The 16,310-nt window shown below is 36.6% G+C and overlaps 1 long non-coding RNA gene across 2 annotated transcripts in view; it reads left to right on the forward strand.

Annotated features, from left to right (window-relative positions):
• LOC109252221 (uncharacterized) overlaps nt 1-16,310 on the forward strand; it is a 137,031-nt gene that overhangs the window by 45,455 nt on the left and 75,266 nt on the right. For both annotated transcript variants that reach the window (XR_002073887.2, XR_002073891.2), the window contains exon 3: nt 802-914. This is a non-coding gene — a long non-coding RNA (uncharacterized LOC109252221). The remainder of the gene's footprint in view (nt 1-801; nt 915-16,310) is intronic.

Below are 16,310 nucleotides of genomic sequence, written 5' to 3' on the forward strand. Positions count from 1 at the left end.
TTTCAAGAGTTTATGGACTTAGTACTTGAATGGTTTATAAATTTTAATACCTTAACTTATCATTCAGTTACCTTCAGTGGCTTTGGTTATTTATATTGTTCTAGTGTCTGCCATGATAAAATTCATTTTCTTCTTATATCTCTTGTGTGATTCTGAAAAGTATAGTAGTTATACCTAAATGTGTATAATTGAAATGTGTATAAATGAAAAATCATGTACTCATAATCATGAGCGATGAATCATTTTTTTAATGTTTATTTATTTTTGAGAGAGAGCGGGCACAAGTGGGGAAGGGCAGAGAAAGAGAGGGAGGCACAGAATCTGTGTCTCGTGGGGCTTCACGCAGGGCTCCAACCCATGAACTGTGAGATCATGACTTGAGCCAAAGTCAGAAGCTTAACCGACTGAGCCACCCAGGTGCCCCAGGTGGTGAATCATTCTTTACAACTTTATCTATGATTAAGAACTGAAGAATCCACAAGTGCTTTTAAAAAATTTATTTTATAAGTGCTTTGCTGTTTGACTCTGCATTTCCCTTGTCAGACTTGCTGTAGAACTCAGCCTATTTCACATTTGCCCCCTAAATCCACTCATTGTAAATTTAACTAGAGATTTTGTCAAGAGTGGGAGGCAGGTCTTGGGTTTTCATCGTAAACTTATAAAACAATTTAAATATAACACTTGGCTAACAAACATCTCCAGTAGACATTTTAATTCTTCCCCAATAGTTGTTTGCTTTGTTTTGGTTTGGTTTCTCCTCAAACACAAGAACAATCTTGTATTATTTTTATTTTCCTCTAGGATTTTCTGTCAGCAATTTACCGTTCCTCAATTCGTTCAAGCTTGCATTCAACAAATAGTTGAGGACCTATGGTGAGGCAGTCGCTCGCCTCCTGTGAACAGGTACATTCGAGGTAATAATAATGATGATATAATAATATAATATAATATAATAATAATAACGATGATGAACAAAACAAAAATCCCTGCTTTCCCTACTCTGTGTGTGGTAGGTGTCAGATGATGGTAAGTGCCGTGAAGAAAAAATGCATCAGGCTGAGAAGAAAATGTGTGTGTGTGTGTGTGTGTGTGTGTGTGTAGATGCCAGGGAGGTCATTAAATTACATAGAGAGGCGAGGGAAGACCTCTCTGATAAGGAGACATCTGAAAGAAAGCTGAAGGAGTAAGGAGAGCAAACCATGAGGAGTCAGTGGAACGATTCACGTCCCCTCTAGCTCCTGCCACGGATGTTCATAGATGAATCCTAATGGGACTCAGCAAAACAAAGCAAAGGGTCTACCAGCAACAGAACAAACCTTCTGTGGGCATTTTGTGACTCTCTTTTGTTAACTCTTCCTTGAGGTCTTGCCCTAGTTCCTAAGCGGCTAATTAACTAAAATGTATCTTCCAAACAAAAGAATCTCAGGCTAGGCTTCTCAATATGGCTAAGCTTCTAAGTAGAATTCTTACAAGTCAGATTCCAGAATAATAGGAGCCACATATTAAAATATCTCCTTCCTTTGTCTTTTAACCTAACCCAGTATTTCTTTTCTAGAAATCTTTCCCAAAGGAATGATGCAAATGTGGACAATATTAATGTGCAGAGATGAGCACTGGAATGTTATTTATAAAGTGAAAACATGAAAATCTAAACCATAAGATACTGTTTTATTAAACTAACATAGCAGGAATCAATAAGTTATTTAATGCTACAAATAATAATTGGTGACATGGTAAATTGACTATAAGTGGTAGATAGAAGTAGAGAAAATGGTATCATGCAATGCATAGAATCTTAACTATGAGTAAAATTTTGGGGCAAATTACAAGTATTTGTAACAAAATCGAGTGGTAGGTTTATAGATGATTTGTATATATTTTTCTTTTAAAATGAATGCTGTTGAAACATAAACTACATAGAATAAGATGCACATAATTTAAGTGAAAAATTAATAAGCATCGACAATTATATAAACCCATGTAACCATCATTCGGGCTAAGATGCAGAAAATCAGCCCAAAAAGGTTCCTTGTGACTATTTGTTGTCAACAAATCTCATGCACCTACTGACCTGATTTCTGTCACCAGAAATGACTTTCGCCTATTCTGGGTTTCATATAACGGAATATACGGCAGTACAATAAAATGTACGTACAATAGAAGAGGATGTACTCTTGTCTCTGGCTTTCTTCACTCAACATAATGTCACTGAAACTTCATGTTGTTGCTCGTGTCAGTAGTTCATTCCCCTTTTATTTTTCTGGTGGAGTAGTACTCATAATCTGCTTATCCAGTTACCTCTTACTGGACCTTTAGGTTGTTTCTAGTTTGGGGTCATTATAAATAAAGCTGTTTTGAGCAGTTATATACAAGACTTTTTGTGGACATGTGTTTTCAATTTTTGCTGATAAATATCTAAAAATGAAATCACTGGGCCAAATGGTAAGTGTACTGTCAGACAAATTGCTGAACAGTTTTCCAAAAGGGTGTATGCCATTTCACACTCCACCATCAGTATATGAGAGTATCCATTGCTTTTCATTCATAAAAAAGAGCGGATATTGATAGTTTACATTTTGTCGCCATTCTAAATGCATGTGTAGCAATACTTTGTGTTCCCTTGATTAGTGATGATGTAGAAAACTTTTTCCCCTAACTGGCCATTTTTATATTTTCTTTTCCAAAAGGTATGTTCAAATTTTTTTTACCTATTTTTGAAAATTGGATTGTTTTATATAATTGCAAGAGTGACAGATAAATATTTCTATATATATAAACTCGGCTACAAGCCAAATATATCTATTACATATTACCTGGTATAGTATTACCAGATATATGTATTACAGACACCCTCCCCCATTTGTGGTTTTCATTTTAATTTCCATGTGATGTCATTAGAAGAGCAGAAGTTGATTTTTAAGAAAATGTTGGTTAAGTCAAGTTCATCTTTTTTTTTCCTATTATGGTTAGTGAAAATCTTTGTCTTCTTGATCAAACTAGCTAAGTGTTTATAATTTTCATTGATGTTTTAAAGAAGTAGCCCTTAGCCTTTTTATTTTTATCTATTGAATTTATCTTCTCAATTTTACTGATTTTTGCTCTTTATAATTTCCTTCTTTATATTTCTGTTATGTTTAATAGTATCATCTTTTTTCTACCTTCTTAAAATGAAAGCTTAGATTACCAATGGCAGACATTCTTTATTTCCAAGATAGGCATTATAGCTGTAAATTTATCTCCAAGCACTGATTTAGCTGAATCCCACAAACTTTGATATGCTTGTGTTTCCATTTTCATAGAGTTGAAATTTTATCTTACTTGCTTTCTAATTTTCTTCTTTAATTCATTGGTTATTGAGAAGTATGTTGTTTAATTTTCAAATATAGTGAATTTTCATATATCTTGTTACTAATTTCTTTGTTAATTTTCTTGGGATCAGAAGCTATATACTGTATGACTTCAGTCCTTTTAACTTTTCTAGACTTGTCTTATAGCCTAGTATGTGGTCTATCTTGGAAAATGTTCCATTTATACTTGAACAAAACGTCTATCCTGCTATTGTTGGTATGTGTCAAATTGGTTTCAAGTTGTTTGATAGCATTCAAACCTTACAGACTGATTTTCTGTCAACTTGTTTTATTGCTGGGAGAGCTGTGCTTTTGCATCCTATTATAATTTTGGATTTTTCTATTTCTCCTTTGATGTTTATGAGTTTTTGTTTTTGAAGCTCTGTTATTGACTGTATCCACATTTAGGAATACATCTTTTTGGTGAACTTACCCCTTTATCATTATGAAATGGTCTTTAAATTTCTACTAATATTTCTTGTTCTGAAATAACACTTTGATATTCGAATAGCCACATCACCTTTCTTATGGTAGTGTTTGCTGGTGTATCTTTCCCCATTCTTTTATTCTTAGCCTATTTCTGTCTTTATATTTAAAATGCATTTATTTTAGGCAGTATATAGTTTTGTCTTGCTTTTTTATCCAGTGTAATTTCTGCCTTTTAACTGAGACAGCAAGCTATATCTCTTTTTTTCTCTTAAGTGATTACTCAAAGGTTTACAGTGTACATCTTTAACTTCTTTTTTTGTTTTTTTTTTTAATTCATTTTCGAGAGAGACAGAGACAGTGTCAGTGGGGGAGAAGCAGAGAGAGGGAGAGAGAGAGAAAATCCCAAGCAGGCTCTGCACTGTCAGCACAGAGCCTGACACAGGGCTTCAACCCCTGAAACCATGAGACCATGACCTGAATGGAAACTGTGCCCATATGTCTTTAACTTCTTAAGGTTTGCCTTTAAATAACATGATACTACTTCATGTGTAAAACAACATCCTTACCACGGTACATATACTTCCATTTGCTGTGCCCTACACTTTATGCTAATATTGTCATAGATTGTATTGCTACACATATTATAAGTCTTCAAGTACGTTGTTATTACTCTAAACAGTTGATTTTTAAAAAACAAAGTAAATGGCAAGTAAATAGAGATCTTGTATATTTATCTATGTATGCCATTTCCAGCTTTAAAAAAGGTTTTTTTTATATAGATCCAGGTTTCCATCTGGTTTCCTTTAGCCTGAAGTACATCCTTCAATATTTCTTTTAGTAGATGTTTGCTAGTGACAACTTCTCTCAGCTTTTGTTTATATTTAAAGGTTTTCATTTACCCCCATGCTTGAAATTTATTTTTTCTCAACTATCAAATTCTAGATGAACATATTTTATATTAGTCACTTCAAAGTGATTATTCCATTGTCTCCTTGCTTTTTTATTTCTAGTGAAAAGTCATTAGTCATTCTTATATTTATTCCCCTGTATGTAATGGGGCTTTTTCTCTGACTGCTTAATAATGATATACTTTCCTATGGTTTTTCTTTTGCTTATTGACTATGTAGGCTTCTTGGACGTATGGGTTATACCTTTTATCAAGTTTGGGAAAATTTCTGCTTTTATGTCTTCAAATAGTTTTTCCACGGGAATCCATTTATATATGTATGTTAAGGGGATGATGTTGTACCACAAGTCACTAAGTCTTCTCTTTTTCTTAAGCCATTTTTTCCTGGTGTTCTAGAATCTAAACAGTCTCTCTTGATAGGTTTTCAAGTTCACTGATCTTAATTTTTAAATTTTTTTTAGAGAGAGAGAAAGCATGAGTGGGGGAGAGGGACAGAAGGAGAGAGAGAGAGAAAATCTTAAGCAGCTCTGTCCTGAGTGTGGAGCCTGATGTGGGAATCCATCTCACGACTGAAAGATCACAACCTGAACTGATTGCACACTCAACCACCTGAGCCCCCCGGGCACTCCTCACTGATCTTTTCTTATCGAATGTCTAATCTGAGGTTATTCCCATCGAGTGAAACTCTAGAGAGGAACTTCATCTCTACAGTTCAATCTGATTTTTTTACAGGTTCTACTTTTTTTGTCCTTATGTTTTAATTTAAATTCACAATTATATTTATAAGAGTTGTTTTAATATTCTTGTCTGCTAATTCTACCATCTCCATTATTTCTACATCTGTTTCTATTGATTCATTTTTCTTTGACTTACGGGTTATATTTCCAAACCTCTTTGCTTCTCTAGTCCTTTTTTGATTGGTTGATGGACATGGTGACTATTACTTTGATGAATCTGTGCATTTTGTTTTCTTTTTTTTAAAGGATGTTGCATTTTGTTTTGAGTGCTAGTTAGATTTAGATTGTGATTCAGCTTAATTCTTTCAGGCTTTAAACATAAAACGTTTATTTATTTAATCGGAGAGAGGGAAAGAGAGGAAGAGAGAGAGCATGAGCAGGGGAGGGGCAGACAGAGAGGGGGAAAGAGAGAATCCCAAGCAGACACTGCACTGTCAGTGCAGAGCCTGACATGAGTCTTGATCTCATGAATGGTGAGATCATGACCTGAGCCAAAATCACAGGTCAGAGGCTTAACCGACTGAGCCACCCAGGCGCACCCAGCTTTTTTTTTTTTTAAAGCTTCTTTAGTGGAAGTCTTGAGTTAGTCTAGTCCTGCAACTAAGGTGCAATCTTTCTTGAGTCTCTACTCCATGCTGTGGGTGTTCAGAAAGGTCTCTCTCCATTCTAAAAGATTGGAATTCAAATGTGGTCTCAAAAGTGTTTTCAGGAAGAAAGCTAAGGGATTGCAGAGCTCACTTTATTTTCCTTATTTCTTGTAGAGAGTACAGCCCTGTGTCTGAAAAAGTGTTGCTTTTTATATTTCTTACATTTTGTCCAGTTTCCTAGCAGTTTATGACAGGAAGGCAAGGCAGGTACTAGTTGTTCTGTCATGGCTGGGGAAGTTTGATGTTTATATCAAACATTAAAAAAATCTTTTAAATTTTCTACAGTGAGCATGTATCACTCAGAATATACGTGTAATATTATTGTATGAATTTCCTATTGCTTCCGTAACAAGTTGCCACTAACTTAGTGACTTTAAACATGCAAATTCATTATCCTACACCTGTAGGTCACAAGTTCAGCAAGAGTCCCTCACTAGGCTAATATCAGAATGTTGACAGGGCTGCATTCCTTTTAGAGGCTCTAGGGGAGAATCTGTTTCTTTGCCCTTTCCAGCTTTTAGAGGTTACCTGCATTCTTTGGCTTATGGCCACTTTCTCCATCATCAAATTTAGAAACATAACATCTTCAAATCTGTTTCTAACTCTGACTCTCCTGCATGCCTCTTCTACTAAAAAAGGACTTAAAAAAAAAAGACCACCTCGGCTAATCCAGAGTAATCTCCCCCTGTCAAGATTCTTAACATTATCACCTCTGCAAAGGTTCTTGTGCAATGTAAGGTCCAGGGATTAGGACATAGACATCTTTGGGGGACCATTATTCTGCCTACCATAATTATCAAGGTATTTGTCAGTTATTAGGGCAATAAATCATCATTCTTATTATGTACTGTAACAAAAGTTATTCTGTTGACATATTCCACATATACCCTGAATGACATTAGGGTACCTGGGTTTTGGTGACATCTAAGCGAATTATACTATTCATTTTTCTAAGGCCATGTGAAGTTGATATGCTGCTTATGTCACAGTAGATGATGCCCTGTCCACAGGTAGGTATATTTACAGACAATTGGGATTTGTCAAATATGGCATTAAATTATTTGGTTCCTAGTCTCCCATTTCCTCTAGATTCCCCTGATTTCTTATGACATCTCTGAACATAACTGCCAGTATTGATTTCTGCAGTTATTACCACTCCCTGAGCACTGTTACTGAATATTTTATTCTCAAGATTTGCCAAAACATTCCCCTTTGATATCTTCAGTCTATAAATGGTACCATGTTTTTCTAAATTTAGGCTTAAAACCACAGTCACTCTTGCCTAGTTTTTTATACTGATCTTTACTTTCTCCACCTAATCAGTTGTCAGATTTTGTAGATTTTTTTCAAGAAATCTCTCAAAACATCTCTCACATACTTTGTCTCATTTTATTTCCCACAACCATCACTATATCACTTTTTTTATTACATTTGAACTATCACAAATGTTTTCTAATGAGTCTCCTTTATTACTATCTCCCTCTAACCACTTTTGCTAGATGACTCTTCCCAAAGATTCATTACTATGTAAAAAAATTTTAGATAATTCTCCCCCATGTCCATAAGGTAAATTTCTAACTCTACAGTATAATATAAAAGCCCCCACACTTCCACTTTAACAGTTTAAATCCTTCATGTCTGAACTCAAATCCAACTTCCTTTTATTTTGCTTCCCTTGATTATTCCAGCTTTCAGCAGCCTCTCATCAACTTGAATGGATTTCTATAGCAGTCTTCTATAGAAATCTTTTAGTAATTTATCAAATTATGTCTTGATTTATCTGTATATAATTATATCCTTTTATGTTTTACCCTCTAACTGAATTTTCCAACTGTAGAATCCAAGTTTTATAGGCCTTTGAATATTTTGTAGTATCTAATACCACTGTTAATAAACATTTACTTGTGGGTAAAAGAGAATGGGATTTAGGGTTACATTTTTCCAGGTTTTTTTTTTTTTTGGTTGGCAGCGGGGGTGGGTGGGAGATAGATAATGTGGGTGGTTTTTAAAATACTTCTTTAGAAAAAACTTTCATTGTGTCCTTTTAAGCATTCTGGAGGGTTAGGTTAGATACCTCCTCTAGAACAACTCTGTGATTCCATAAAGCAGTGAAATTCCGGACGAACAGAGCCAGGTCTCCTTATTGCTACATCTGTGTTCTCTCTACTCTATTCTCCAGCCTCTCAGAATTTGACTCAATATTTCTTATTTTATTTAAAAAAATTTTAGGTCTCCATGCAACCACCTTAGTAACCACACAGACCATGTTAATCATTTTTCTCTGAAACTGACCTCACTCTTTTGGTTCTCTGTTGGCAGAATAATCTTCCTATAGCTCGTGAATCAAATCTACTTTGTTTTTACAGCAGAACCTAAAAGACTCCTTGCTTCCTTTACTACACTGTCTTGTATTCCCTGTTCCTCGGTTTCAGTTCACTCTTTTGTACAATGTAAAAAATATGAAGTCGACTTGGATTGTTTTAAAATTGTCCCAAATATCTCCAGGGTTGACTCACTGTTAAACCTCATGGAAACCCTAGTTTGTTTGGCTGAACCCAGGGCTGGGATTTGGGGAGTTATGATAATTATGGCTCATCTTAGGATCCCAGGCCAAGTATTTCCTTTTTCTTTGCTTTGTTGCTCCATCAGCAAAAGGTAAAATCTATTGTGTGTAACCAGAAAGTTAATTGGTGTATAGTAAAACTTGCATGTAGTTTGTGACTGTGAGGTTATATATAAAAGCTAAATATAGCCATCCCAACTGCTGCTGGGGAATAGAACTTTTAGGGCTTTCTCCCAGGGGGCCCAGCAATGACCGTATTTCCCGGATCCATTTTCCACACCAAATCATGTAGCACATTTCTAAATGATACGTCTGAGTTATTTCAATATCTCAAAAACATTAACGATGATGATCATGAAAATGGCGGTTACCATTTGTTGAGCCTTTAGAACGTACCAGATTCTGGATCACACTTTATGAAACTCTTGTGAGGTGTGTATTCTTATCTCTCTTTTGCAGAAAAACAAAAATAACCAAGGTCCAGTCAGTCTGAATGGCTTGCTTGAAGTCACAGAACTAGGGAGGGACAAATCCTCATCTCTCTGACCCAGGCCTGAGCTCATACCCACCATGCCACATCATTTCCACTGACCAAGGCGCTGGACATACAGCAGAGAGCTGTGAATTAGGAGCTCTGCTTGTTCTTTATGACAGTTTGATTCATTTTATAGTCACTAACTTGACCTTGTTATGCAAAGGGTATTTTAAGAGAAAGTAAGGTACAAAATAACCACAGGCTTCCGCTTACTTATAATTTGGCTTAAGTATTTGATCCTGTGCTCTTTTTGCTACTTGTCTTTTCCTTCCTTCCTTCCTTCCTTCCTTCCTTCCTTCCTTCCCTCCCTCCCTCCCTCTCTTTCTTTCTTTCTTTCTTTCTTTCTTTCTTTCTTTCTTTCTTTCTTTCTTTCTTCCTCTTTCTTTCTTTCTTTCTTTCTTTCTTTCTTTCTTTCTTTCTTTCTTTATTAATTTCTGTAATGGCTTTGGGCTTCAACTCAATACAAGAAGGATTTATTAAATTGCTCTCTATTTCCAACACTTATCCTCCAAGTCTCCATTATATTGTAGCAATATTTTAGAAGTGTTTAAGGCAAACTTCTAGCTATCTTAACATGTCATCTAATTTGAGATAATAGTAATACTTTATTTATTGAGCAATTTGTTACTAATATCAGAACTTCTCTGGGATGCCTGGGTGGCTCAGTCGATTGAGTGTCGACTCATGATTTTGGCTCAGATCATGATCCCAGGGTCGTGGGATCAAACCCTGTGATAAATATTCACTACAGATTCATCAGCCTCTTCCCTTGTTGAGGTGTGAAGGCTTTTGGCCCTTATTAGATCCTACCAATCCATTCATTCATTCTACAACTAAACACTGGGCACAGAAGTGAACAAAACAGCTAAAATCCTTAATTTCATGGAGTTTATCCATTGCATACATTCAAGCCACGCTCAACAATCTTTACATACTCCTGGGGTTGGGTAGAGTTTTTCCTCTGGGCACAGAACTTGAGATTTGGTAAAAACACTCAGCCGGAGACTTTAGGTTAACTATCCTACAAATATTTTTAGTTTGTTACTCTTTTGGTCTTATTAGTCTAAATGTATTTCCCCTTGGATAATCTTGGTTCATATACATTTTTTTTCTTTGCCTTTTATTTTCTTGAATAACTTCAGCACCCCATCACTGATTCCTTCCCCATCCCATGCCTTAATATTCCTAAGAGCCCTGTCAGGCTTCATCTTATAGATAACAAAATTAAGCCTCAAAAAAAATTAAATAACTTCCTCAAGTCCACACAGGTAGTCAGTGGTAGATCTGGGATTTTGATTCAGATATGCTGATTCCAAAAGTTGTATTATGCAACACAGTTTTATTCTTGCACTCTATAAAACATCATCCATGCATTTACAATTAAGTATTTAATCACATGGAACTATGACTTCTCTGAGATAGTCCCTGACTCTCGGCACAATCTAAGCTCTAGTAGGTAACATGTGAATGATAAAAACCTATGTTGTTCCTGGTACTGTTTTCAGCTTACGATGCTTCTGATCCATTGCAAAATTTAATGTTTCTTATACCATTCAGTTCCAAGAGGGAAATAAACCATTTTCATTAGGAAATTCTTTGGTCTTCCTTTCAACTCTTCCTACTCTGCACCACTCCCCCAAATCAGGCAGCAGAAACTTTGTTCTGTATATATCCCTGAAACTTCTGAATGAAATTTTTCAATTTTTGAACAAAAGCACTACCTCTTTTGATAGTTGTTTAGAACTTACATATTTTTCCAGTTCTACCTGAATTGAGGGTAGTGCGATTTGAAAGGGGCCCTGTGGAAGCAGAATGAGTCCTCTTTGGAGAAATACTCAGGGCCACAAAGCACATGGAAACAGTCCATGGTTAGGAGCCTAACACCCAAGCCCAAAACAGAACCACAAAAACAAAGAGTGGGGAACAGTGTGGTACAGTAGAAAGAGCAGTATGTGAGATTCAAGTTACCTGTTTTACCTTAGCAAAGTGACCCCGTTTTTCTGGGCCTGAAGTTTCCTAATTTATGAAATTCGGCATATGACACTAGACAGTGACGAAACTTCAGAATTATGAGGAGCTTCTTAAAAAACAGATTACCCGTCCCCACCCAGAGATTCTGGTTTAGAAGGCCTGAGATTAGATTGGAAATCTCTGTATTTTAACCAGTTGCCCAAGTAATTCTATTGCAGACTTCCTTTGAAAAGAGATTGCATGGGAACCACACATGATATTCTGTGCCTCACTGCTTCAGTGGACTTTTCGTGTGATTCCATTGGATCTATTTTTCCCCCTTGCTACTTCCTCGTCACAAGAAGAGCAGTGCTGGTATCCCAGCTGCAAGCCTCTCGTTTAGGATTCTTGCTGCAGCCAGCAGTGTCCTTGGAGTCTAGTTCAAAGCTGGAGAGAATGCGCTATGGAGCCGGGAGCCATTGGTGGAGGGGCTGGCCTGAAGGAAGTGAAGTGTTTCAGCCAGAATGTACTGACGCACGACCAGGAAACCACAAGACTGGTGAAAACCTCTCCAAGCTTGAGCCCTGTGATCAAAAGAGGTACAGGAAGCAGCTCTGCCAAGAGTCCTTACTGCTGCTGGCTACGGCCCTGAGCTTCTGAGGCCTTCTGAGCCAACTCCCTGAGCAGATGCTGTCACCCAAGGAGCCATTACTAAAGCATTTTCTGCTTTGCTCTGAGGTGGCCCCACTGGTGGGTGAGAGCGAGTTGCTGTCCCTTTTTCTCTTCCTCACTTCTTTCTTTCGACAGAGGTGACCATCTGATTGTCCACTCTGATTTTGCAGAAGTCATAGGTTACTGGTTTTTTAACCTTTGCCAACCAATTGTTGTTTGGTGCTCAGAACCTGTATACAAAAACTAAATCCTCAAACCCTTACTAATACCTAGAGCACCTGATCAGCAAATATCAATAGCTTGGACTTCAGTGAGAGTGAACTTCCCTTATTTATTGCATCGTAACTATTATTTCTTCTCCCAGGCTAATGTGTGTGTGTGTGTGTGTGTGTGTGTGTGTGTGTGTGTGTGTGTGTAGATACAGATCATGTCTAGATTCAGGGTTAAAATAATTGTGTTCCTGTGATTCTTTTCCTTTCCTTGGCCAGAGTAACTGCCAGTTGCCATGTAATAAATCACATCATCATATAGCAGATCCAATTAATAGCTGAGACCCGCAAAATAACTGAACCATGTCGTCAGAGCTAAATGGCGGAGAAATTGGACTGACCATGAACGCGTCACATTGATTGCTTAGTAGTGGGGTATTTTTCCTGGAAAGACAACAGAATAAATCTGAACTATTGATCCTGTCATGGGTACAGGCTCCCATGTAGAGGAAAATAAAGCAAGTGTGATGAATTTTTCATTTGGCCTTCTGCCTGCCTGCTTGCTTGCTTGCTTTTTGCCTTGTACGGCCTGCCTGCATTTTTATTCTGTAAACCCTGACTAAATGGTCCAACAACATTGCCCACGTGGCAGAAAATCTGCAATCTTAACCTATTTGTCACCAAAATTTCAGCAAGTATGAGGTGGCCAATAGCTTTTCTGAGAGGATGCCTTGGATCTTAGCTTAGCTTTCAATCATCTTAGGAAACATGAAAAATTCAGTGACAAGAGGCCATACGCCATCTGCAAAGACGTCAGGGGCCAACACTCAGGCGACTGGACACACAAACTAGGCAGTGACAATCAAGTGTTTTCTGAGGTATTTATTCCTCCCCTGGTACCATTATGTAAAATAGAAACTGCAGACACATTGTGCTGCCGTGCCTTTTGAGACCTGCCTTTTTTGGGGAAGCACGAACTTTGTATACTGCTGACACCAAATATTTGAAAATAAAACTTTTTTTTCCCCCTCTCTCTGTCTCCCTCCTCCGCTTTTGGCTCAGCGTATCCTACCAAAACACGCTTCATAAGACTTCTTTATAGAAAGAATGTTTCAAAAATATAATATTTCCATCTGTTATTTCAATAATACATGCCCTGGGACTCTCTTTATGAACCATTTTCCTTTCTTTGCTCTCATTTAGATGTATAAATATTTGATTCAAAAGCCCTGAGGAATAGTCAGCCAATCAGGTCACAGAGTTGTGCACATTCCTAACCCTATAATTTTGTCTGTAGCAGGCGCCTCCCGCTGTGGAACTAACTGCTAAGGGATTACAGCAATGTAATCCTCAGACTGTTGAATCTCAAGGTTACTCTCCAGTGGAGAGAAGGAAGCAGTTTTAATTTTGATAAAATAAACTTTATTTTGTAACGTTATTATTTGTTTTTCTTTCTCTTTTCAACACTTCATAATAGACGTGGCTGGTAATTTGAAGTGAGCCTCCCTGGTTGAGGCGCCCTAGGCCACCCCGTATTCCTGTAGCTTCTTAAAGAGATAGCCACACAGCGTTTGGTCCTGTCACTCCAACATACAGAACTCGAGCTTTTTGAGCCTTTTCCCTCCCTCAGCTGAACCATATGCTGGCTTCTATTAAACATGCCCAAATGGTGTTTTACGAACGGGTGGCAACAGAAGATGCAGAAACACTGTTATGCCACCCACATTTGTTGGAAATGTCACACCTTGGGCACAATTTTAAGTTACTCTTCTGTTTGTTAGACTTTCCTCACCAGAGCTCTACTTCAGCAATTATTGAAGCATTACAACATGAATTTCATGGGAACTCCCTCTTTGATATAAACTCAAACACGTTGCTAGGAATAAAAGATCTTTATGGATGAAATTTAATATATTTTGAACCAAGCTCAAAGAGATTTTTTGCCGTGTGTGAAGAATAAAATAAAAATTCCTTTTATAAATTTTATGACTGGATGATGGGTGGGGAAAAGTATTTTCCAGGATACAAATATTTTCCTGATCCTTCTGGAAATTAAAAAAACCCACAAAGTTAAAGACACACACATAAAATTAAGACTAATTATTAGCACGTAAATAGCTAGATTATTCTGGAGACGATAGGGCAAAAATGTGGCAGTGCTTTAAAATGTCTACAACTTTGACCAAGAAATTATGCCTTCAGAAGTCTACTCAGGAAATAATCAAGAAATCATGACACAAAAGTATACATCCAAAGATGTTTATCATTGCATTATTTGAAAGAGTAGGCTATGTGAAGAGTTTAAATTAAAAAGTCCATTAGCAGTCTGAATAACAAATCACATATATTTAATGTTCCTTTAAGAAGATCATTTCCAGGGGCGCCTGAGTGGCTCAGTCGGTTAAGCATCCGACTTTGACTTCGGCTCAGATCATGATCTCGTGGTTTGTGAGTTGGAGCCCCGCATCAGGCTCTGTGCTATCAGTTCAGAGCCTGAAGCTTGCTTCTGCTTCTGTGTCTCCCTCTTTCTCTGCCCTCCCCCACTCTTGCTCTCTCAAAAAATGAATAAATGTTAAAAAAAATAAATAATATATTAAAAAGACCATTTCCCAAGTATTATTCCTAAGTATTAATTTGAAGGTTGTCATTGTTTAGTGTTCATGAGTTAAACACTGTCAAAAAAGTGTTCAGTTCAATCCAGATATAACATGTTAGGGTGATAATCTTTAGAGGAGTAGTTAACTTTCACTTCCAGTCATGCCAGAATAGTTTGTATCTGATCAACATTTCAACAATAATTTGAACAGTGGGATGAACTTAAAAATGTTTGATGACACTGGGACTAGAAATTGAGGGTTTGAGATCTTCAAATAATAGACATGAGCCTAATATTTGGTGCGGTTTTCCCATTAAGATATTTCCCAATTCAGAAGCAGCCAAAAAATTAAGAAACTGAGGGAAGCTTTTGCAGGTTTATGGGACTGAAGGGACAAAAATTAGATATTGGAGTCTGTGAAGGTGTTAAGGATCTGGTAAATAACCAAGCTTTCAGTTGGGACCCTTAAAGGGCTACAAACCTGGAGTAAAAATGAACAGCATCAGCCCCTATACACCCTAAAGTCAGTCTAATCCCAGATTAGAGTGGAGTGATCTGCTTAGGCTAATGTTCCACTAGAAGCAAAGTAAATGCTCTAGGCAGGGCAATAACATCATTAAAAGCTTCACACTATCTTTAAAATATTATACACAATCTAGTATTACATAAAATATAATCAGATATTCCAATAGGCAAGACCAAATGAGTAAAAGTGCAGAGAAAAAACAATATTCAGAGAAAAAAAAATGAAAAAGACCTATAGGAAAACCATTTATTAGAGTTATCAGAACTGGACTTTTAAATTGCTATGATTAATATTTTCAAGAAAACGGAGGACACGGTGAAAAGTTTCAGCAGAGAACTGGAGTCTGTAAATGTAACTGAATTGAAATCTTAAAAACCACAATAACGGAGTTTAAAAATTGGTAGAGTTTCAAAGCAGATTATAGATAGCATTTTAAAATAGAATTAATAAATTGGAAGATAAGTGGGCAAAAAAAGCCTGGATAAAATATAGAAAGACAAAGGAAAATACAGATTAGAAGAGTCATATAGCACATAGTAAGAAAGTCTAACAAATGTGTAATTGCAGTCCTAGATAAGAAGAAAGAGAGTGTGGAGTATAAGCAATATTTGAAGAAATAATGGCTGGTAATTTCCCCAAACTGTTGAAAAACATCAAGCCATAGATTAGAGAAGTACTGTGCATGCCAGGTAGGAAAATATGCAGAGAAGCACGCCAGGGAAGATCAGAATAAAACAACTAAAAGCCAAAAAGAAGAGAATTTTTAAAAGCAATCAGATAAAAGATTTCAATTTCAAAAAGAAACAATAGCAACTTCTCAGGAGAGATGATGGAAGGCAGTAGATAGTGGAAACCATATTCAAATAGCTGAGAGAGAGAATTTCCTACCTCAAGTTTTGTACCTGGTAAAATTATCTTTCAAAATTAAGGGAAAATAAAGACATTTCTAAGCAATGAAATACTGAGTCTTCATTATTGGCAGAAGTTCACTAAAGGTAATTCTAATGGGAATTCTTCAGGCAGAAGAAAAATGATCCTAGATGGAAGCATGGAAATGCAGGAAGAAATAGAGTTAAAATGGAATAAAAAGAAATGGAAAGATTTAAATAAATTTTAAGAATAATGATGATGATGATGTCTCCTGAGGTTAAGGGATACATATAAATCAAAACACATGACATTAAAAGCACAA

Source organism: Panthera pardus, unplaced genomic scaffold (assembly GCF_024362965.1).
Source record: "Panthera pardus isolate Hobbes unplaced genomic scaffold, ASM2436296v1 HiC_scaffold_21, whole genome shotgun sequence".
Lineage (NCBI taxonomy): Eukaryota > Metazoa > Chordata > Mammalia > Carnivora > Felidae > Panthera > Panthera pardus.